Source organism: Camellia sinensis, chromosome 4, assembly GCF_055761805.1.
Source record: "Camellia sinensis isolate YWXY chromosome 4, ASM5576180v1, whole genome shotgun sequence".
NCBI classification, from domain to species: domain Eukaryota; kingdom Viridiplantae; phylum Streptophyta; class Magnoliopsida; order Ericales; family Theaceae; genus Camellia; species Camellia sinensis.
The window spans coordinates 125,406,482-125,414,067 of NC_138964.1; positions in this window are offsets into that span (position 1 = coordinate 125,406,482).

Below are 7,586 nucleotides of genomic sequence, written 5' to 3' on the forward strand. Positions count from 1 at the left end.
TTTTCCATTTCCCTTTCCAAATCCCTCCTCAAATCCCTCAACCAAACACAGCATTAGTGTTTTCTTAAAACTATTACACTGTCGAAGTGTTTGTTAATAGTAAATTGTGCACCGCTTATAAATTGCAAACGGTTTGAGAGACTTTATCCATGCCTTTTTTGGATTTTAGAAGAGAGTGGATCATTTTTCAATGACTCACCATTGGGTTGTTTTTGTTTGTTTTATCGAGTGTTTTGTTTTTTTCGTTGGTGTTGAGTTTCTTGTTTTTTAATTGGGAAAACAAAGGCAAGCACCCCTTTGTATTTGTTATGACTTTTGGTGTTGAGTTTGTTGCTTTTCAATTGGCGAAGCAAAGCCAAGCAGCGCTTCATATTAATGGTGCCTTTTGCCGATAGCAACTGCTCAGTTTTATAAGACAACATGGTTGCAGATTGCGATTATAAATGGAGGGTATTATGGGAAATAAGAAAAATTAAAAAACAATCTAGCGTTTTCAGCTTTTTAAAATAGTAGTAGATATACGCTACGGCTACAATTTGTCTTCGATTTAAAATTTCAGTCTGAAATTGAATTAAATGGTGTTATTGGGTTTTTGTGGGCCCCGCCCAAGCCTATCTCCATGATTAAAACCGTTTAATGTGTAAAGTTTGTTGAGTAAATCATTCTTACAAAAAATTACGTTTGATCGAGCATCAATAATCATTTGATCAGTTTGCATTTGTTTCAACAACAACTATGATTTTTTTAAAAAAAAAATCGCAAATATAGATGTAATTTGATCATTTGATCAGTTTGCATTTGTTTCAACAACAATTATGTTTTTTTTTAAAAAAAAAAATCACAAATATAGATGTAATTTGATCAAGTGATTACTGACATTCAATGAATGTAATTTTTTGTAGAAATGATATACTTGACGATATATATACATTGAACAGTCTGAATCATCAATATAGGCGTAGAAATTGGGCCTACCAAGACCCTACAATGCCGTCTAATCCAAAAATGGACCGAAGAGAAGTTGTGCCAATAAGCTACTATTGGCAAGTGTTTGGCATGTTGGATTTTAATTACTTTTACTTGGTTTAATTAATAATCAATTGAAAGCAAAGGAAATTTAAATAACATGAAGAAAAAAAAAATTTCCTTGTAATCATAAAGGAAGCCTAGTTGGCATAGTTTTCAAAATTCTTAATTTAGTTTGGTTGAGTTTTGACAACTTCATTTTTGGTTTTTTTATTAAATTTATAAAATTAATTTGACAAAAATAAATACAAAAAAAATTATTTGAAACTTTTTAAAATTACTTTTCACTCAAAAAAAAGATACATCCGAAAAAATTATATTTTTTTTTTTTAGAAAATTGGTGAAAAATTCATCTACAAAAAGTGTACATAAGGCATTAAATCCAAGAAAAAATCTTATTTGGTAATAAGAACATATCGAAAAATCGAAAAAAGTCGCCGATGACGGCAGGCGGTGATGGTAAGGTAGTGATGTGTGTGATATTAAGGATAGCGTGCTGAATAAATGAAATGTGTCACGTTTCAACAGATAGGTTGTTTAGTGAATTTCAACAAATAGGAAAATAGGCTTGTGAATTTCAACAGATTGACAAATTGTGTGATTTTAAGAGGTAGGTGATTTAAAGAGATAGACAGATAGATGGATTTCAATAGACAGTGGCCCTGTTTGGTGGAACTTTTTTTTTAAATTGAAAGCTGATAATCAGAAACTAGAAACTAAAAGCACTCATATCCCAACTTTCAAAATAATCAGTTTTTTTCAGCTTATTAAAGTTATTTCTACCTAATAAGCTATAAGCAGAAGTTGCACCAAATATTCTGACATAGACTTCCAAATCAAAATAAGTTATAATCATCCTCCAAAAGTTGTAACAAATAGTCCCAGTGTCTTTTTGGACAAATTATATCATTTTAGCCCAAAGAGATTAAAGTTTAAGACTAATGGTCCAAAAGATTAAAAAAATGGACTTATGCCCTAGGTATGTTTTTTTCCTACCTTTTTTTTTTTTTTAAATCTTTATTTATATTCTTTTAAAATTATGTCAAAAGTTTTTAACTTTCTGATGCAACTTGTGTGGACAAATTTGAAAAAAAAAAATCAAAAAAAAAAAATCAAAAAAACCAAAAAAAAAAGCTAAAAATAAGTCCAAAGACAAAACTATGGTTAAATTTTTTGTCATTCTGAACTTTTTTTTTTCAAATATATATATATTTTTTTTTTTTTTAACTTTTGAATTCATCTTGACGAGTAGAATCCAAAAACTAAAAGATTTTAAAAAAATTTTAAAAAAATATTCACTAAATACCAAAAAAAAAGTCCAAACCCTTGTTTACATTTTGGTAAACATTATTTTTACAGTTTTCTATTTATATTTACAAAAATTTTAAAAACTATCATATAAAATTTTTTATTAAAATTTTTTGTTTATAAATGAGTGGTTTCAGCTTTTAAATTGAGCTAAAAAAAATGTAAACTCAAAAATCCTGTTTACGTTTGTTTATAAACGTAACACGGAAAAGGAAAAATAAGGCAGAGTTACAGGGATTTCCATGGTCATAAGTTTCTATGGTCATCCACTCTTGATGATGACTGTTGTTTAGATGTAAAAATTGATGATCATTTGAAGATCCGCTAGATATACCCATCATGAGCTTGTATTGGGATTAGGAATGGCAACGGGGCGGGGCGGGGCGGGGTCGGGGATCACCCTCCCCGTCCCCGATCCCCGATTGTGAAAATCTCCCCGGCCCCGGCCCCGATCCCTGACGGGGAACCTACCATCCTCCCCATCCCCGCTCCCTACCGGGGATCGGGTTTCCCCGACCCCGAAAATTCCCCGCCCCCAAATCTGTTTCAACACCCCCATCATCAACAACAACAAGAAGAGAATCATTATCAACGTCAACCGAATCATCAACACCAACATCAACATATCAACAAAAATATCAACAGATTATAAACAAAAAATAAAAAAAATAGACAGATAGATACACAAACAGATTAAAAAATGGACACAACACAAACAGATCTGAGATCTGTGTCACACACAGAGAGAGAGAGAGAGAGAGAGAGAGTGGACGAGAGAAAGAGAGAGATCTGTATCACAAACAGATCTGAGATCTGCCTCCGATGCCGACGCTTCCCCTTGTACACGATCGGACTGCTTCCTCCGACGTCGACTGCCTCCGACGCCGACTGTCTCTTCGTTATCGCCTTCGACGCCGACTGTCCCTTCGATCTACTGAAAGAGAGAGAGAGAGAGAGAGGATAGAATAGAGAGAGACAAAGTGGAGAGAGAGAGGGGGTCGGGGACTCGGGGAAAGAGAGAAAGATAGAGTTAACAGAGAGAGAGTAGAGTCAGAAAGGAAGATCACATATATTATATTATATTATATATATATATATATATATATATATGCATATAAATTATAATTAAGGGGTTTATTATATATATACATATAAAAGGTATAAAAGTAATTTCACTTCGGGGAAATTCGGGGATGGGACCGGGGACGGGGGCGGGGACGGGGATCGGGCCGGGCCGGAGATCAAACACTGATCACCGTCCCCGGCCCGTGACAGATCGGGGATTGATTTTCAAATATCGTCACCTCCCCGTCGGGGGTATTTTTCGGAGAAAAACCGCTTAAATCGGGGTCGGGATCGGGGATCCCCGTCGGGCCGGTTTCAAATTGCCATCCCTAATTGGGATCTCTATATGCATATATAACTCGTATTTTTAAAATTTTTGATTTTTATTTTTAAAAGTTTTAAAATATTTTATTCAAATCAGATGTGTTTATAGTTTTAATTTTTTAAAACATAAACAAAACCTGATTAATGAAATTTTTAAAAATATAAACATTACCAAACGCTATCCATGTGTCTTTGATTTGATTTTTTTTTTTAATATCATCTTTTTTCTCGAACACAAAAAAAATATTTGTGCTAGGGTGTGAAATATGTAGGCAAAATGGTTATCCACATTGACTTTGCAAATTGGAATAGCCTATGTAGGCTTGGCTCTTTGGTGATATTTTTGTTTTAGGTTTGTTTGAAAACTTGATTTTTAGCTTAAAAAATCAGATAATGAGAAAGTCATTAAAAATTAATTATATACTAGTTATTCACCTTTTTTTATTTTTTTTATTTTATAAAAGTAAAAAAATTATTTCTTTATACACGTAATTATTTCAATCTCATAAAAAGCCAAAAAAACTACAAACATATCGCCAATCCCCAAACAAGCCTTAGGTTTTTTTTTTTTATAATTATTTTGGAGCAAGTTTTATTATAACGATAATATTATATGGTTGTTTTATCAATTAATGAGATATTTTATATTGCAGTTGTAAGGCCTACTTAATTGGATTAGTGAGAGATAAAGATTGTCTACTCAATTTCATTTATGATATTTTAATGATCAGTAACACTATGTAAAATGTTGTTAGTATTTCACTCAATTTTATTAGAATTTCATGATTGAAGGAAACCTTCTATTGGAAATATTGTTTGAAAAAATTGACAATAGTTTATAAGTTATGACTTTGAAAAATAAAATTAGAATAATTAATTGGATTTTCTTCTCTCCAGGCTATGCTATCTCTTATTCACAAAATCAACCTCTTGAATTTGTTGAATGGTAATTTTGGGCTATTTTGGGAAGTTGGCTAAAAGCCACTTTTTTTGGTTTGTAGCAAAAGCCAAAAGTTGGCTTTTTTGTCTTTTTTTTTCATTTGGGAAGTTGGTTTTTAGCCAACGGTGAAATTACAATTTTACCCTCATGGGTCAAAATGTGTTACATAGGTGAAGTCGTAAATATTTTAAATAAATGAGGGTAGTTTGGTCATTTTATTATGATTTGACATCATAAACAAACATTAATCAAAAAAGTCAAAAGTCATTTTTTACCAACTTTCCAAATCATTTGTCTAAAAAAGCCAAAAACTTGATTAAAAGTCAAAAAATCACTTTTTACCATCTTCTCAAAATAAGTTTATTTTACTCTATTTCCAATGAAACCTTAAGATGGAAACCACTTTGGAAATGAAATGAACACATAAAACATGCACAAAAACAAAATGCACATTGAAATCACTTGTATAGACATAATTGTATGAGATGTTTAGTGGCATCCATTTTGAAAAAATTATATTTATTTATATACATTCCTTGTTCTAATTATGTGTACAGTTTCTTATTTGTGGACTTCTGACTTTTACCATAATTTGGTTCTCATACCTAAGCAATGACCAAGCGCAACCTAAACATACTTTATTATACTTTAAAGTATACTTAAAAAACGGTTTGACCTTCTTGTTTTGTTTTTATTTTTTATTGTTGTTTTATATATAATTCTCATTGTTTTTCGAGAAATGCATCAGACTCTCGTTGACGGTGACTCCAAAACCTCCAGTGAGGTCTGATTGGTTAAAATTTATTAATTTTTTTTTTTTTGTTTTTTAAATCTTGAGAGCACATAGAACTAGAGGTGCTGAGGGTACCAGCACGGTTGTTGTTTTTCACTTCTGTCTCTTTATAGGGTTACACGTGGATATGCACTTTGGAGGCATTTGCTTTACTTTGATATTTGTATTTTTTTTGTCTTGTTTGTAGTTTAAAGTTAAAAAGTACAAATATGGGTTTGGTTTTACATGGGAATCTTTAAAAGCATCTCCAATAAAGATGCTAAAATTGTATAGTGTACATGTATAATATTTTGTGTTAAAATTTATTAATTTGGTGAATATATAAATATTTTAATAAAAATGTTAAAATGTCTTAAATGTGAGTGAACCCAAAATGTTAAATATATATATATATATATATATATAATTAAATAAAATATATAAAACATGTATGATCGTTTTCTCTCTCTTATTCACACTCTATTTTCTCCTCTCTCTTATCTGAAAAATTATTAAATAATCTTCACATCACGTGACAATATTCTGATCAATCACCAAATGTTATTTCTCTTGTTGTCCACCTCACCCAACACCAAACCATGAGTCCTATTTTTTTCTCTAATCACAATATCACTAGACACCACCTCGTTTTACTCCAAAACTACCACATAACTTCTCCAATCCTCCACACACCTCTCAATAAAGTGTGCAATGAAGGGATAATTAATAAAATAGGATGACTTAAGACTGAAGTTCTAATTTTAACCAAACATAGAGGTTCTTTTAAAATAAAAGTTTTTAATTCAAGTAATTTTACATTTATTTTTCAAATTAACCGTGTTTTCAAAAACATGGTTTCAATACTTTGTGTTTTGAAAATTCGACTTCTTTTTGGTTTTAGTTTTAAAAATTATTTGTAAATAGGTTTCGTTTGTCTGTAGTGGTTCTTTTTTGTATATTTTAGTAATTTTTTAAGATAAATTACAAATATACCTTTTGAAATTTATTCAAAATACAAAGTACCCTTGTGATTTGAAAAATTACAAATATCTCCTTGTCGAAATTTTTTATTTAATAGAATTAATTAAAAAAATAAGATTCATAACTATGAATGCCTATACAATGATAAAATTACCTAAATTATTAATTGAAATAAATTTATAATATCATTAAAAATTATTAATTGGCTTGATGATTTATTAATAAAATAGGCCATTTGTTATGAAATTAAAAACTTTAAGGGGTGGTATGTAATATGTAATTTCCAGAACCACAAGGAATAAATCGTATTTTAAACAAAACTTAAGGGGTGTATTTATAATTTATTTTTATTTTTTTTTACTTTTAAGATTCATCTAACCTAGATATAGGAGTCAAAAAAAAAAACTAGATGCATATAAAAAAGTAAAAATTGACTAAAATATTAAAAAAAAATGTTTTTGTACAAATTTTCATTTATTTTTTATGAATTTTTTTCTTATTTTAGGATATATATATATATATATATATAAGAAAAAAGAAAAGATACATTTAATCTTGATGTATCAAAAAAAAAAATTTGTCATGTTTGATTAAGGATTTATGGAGGAAGAAGATTGAATTAGTAATGAGTGATTCTATTTGCACACTACTAACATATACAAATTATGTAATTAAATAAAATAAATAGATTTATATTTAATCAGTTAAATTACAGAACATGAAACATGATTAACAGAAATACATATGGAATCAAAATACTGAAAGACAAGAAATCAAACCGAAGCCTGTGTAGTACCACAATCTTCTTAAAACAGATTAGTAGGTGCTAGAGGTATGTCAACTTCTGTCTCTCAAGATACGACGGTTTAGACCGACTAATGCAAAAGCACCTTCGGTTAGCTTTGGCGAACCGACAATAGCAGCACTCTCTCACACAAGAAGAAAATTATAGGAACAAACAAACTGACTATATAATTCTGGAAGGCAAAAATCTGTGTTGACAACCAGAGAGGTTGGTCACTATTTATACACCATAGGGGAGAGAGGAGGAGCCTCCAGCCATGAAGGCTAGCAACCAATGCCCATTACTCCTACAAAACTACTGGAGTAATGCACACAATTGATGGGGAATCAATGTGTGCGTTACACACATTATACACCTATGTATAC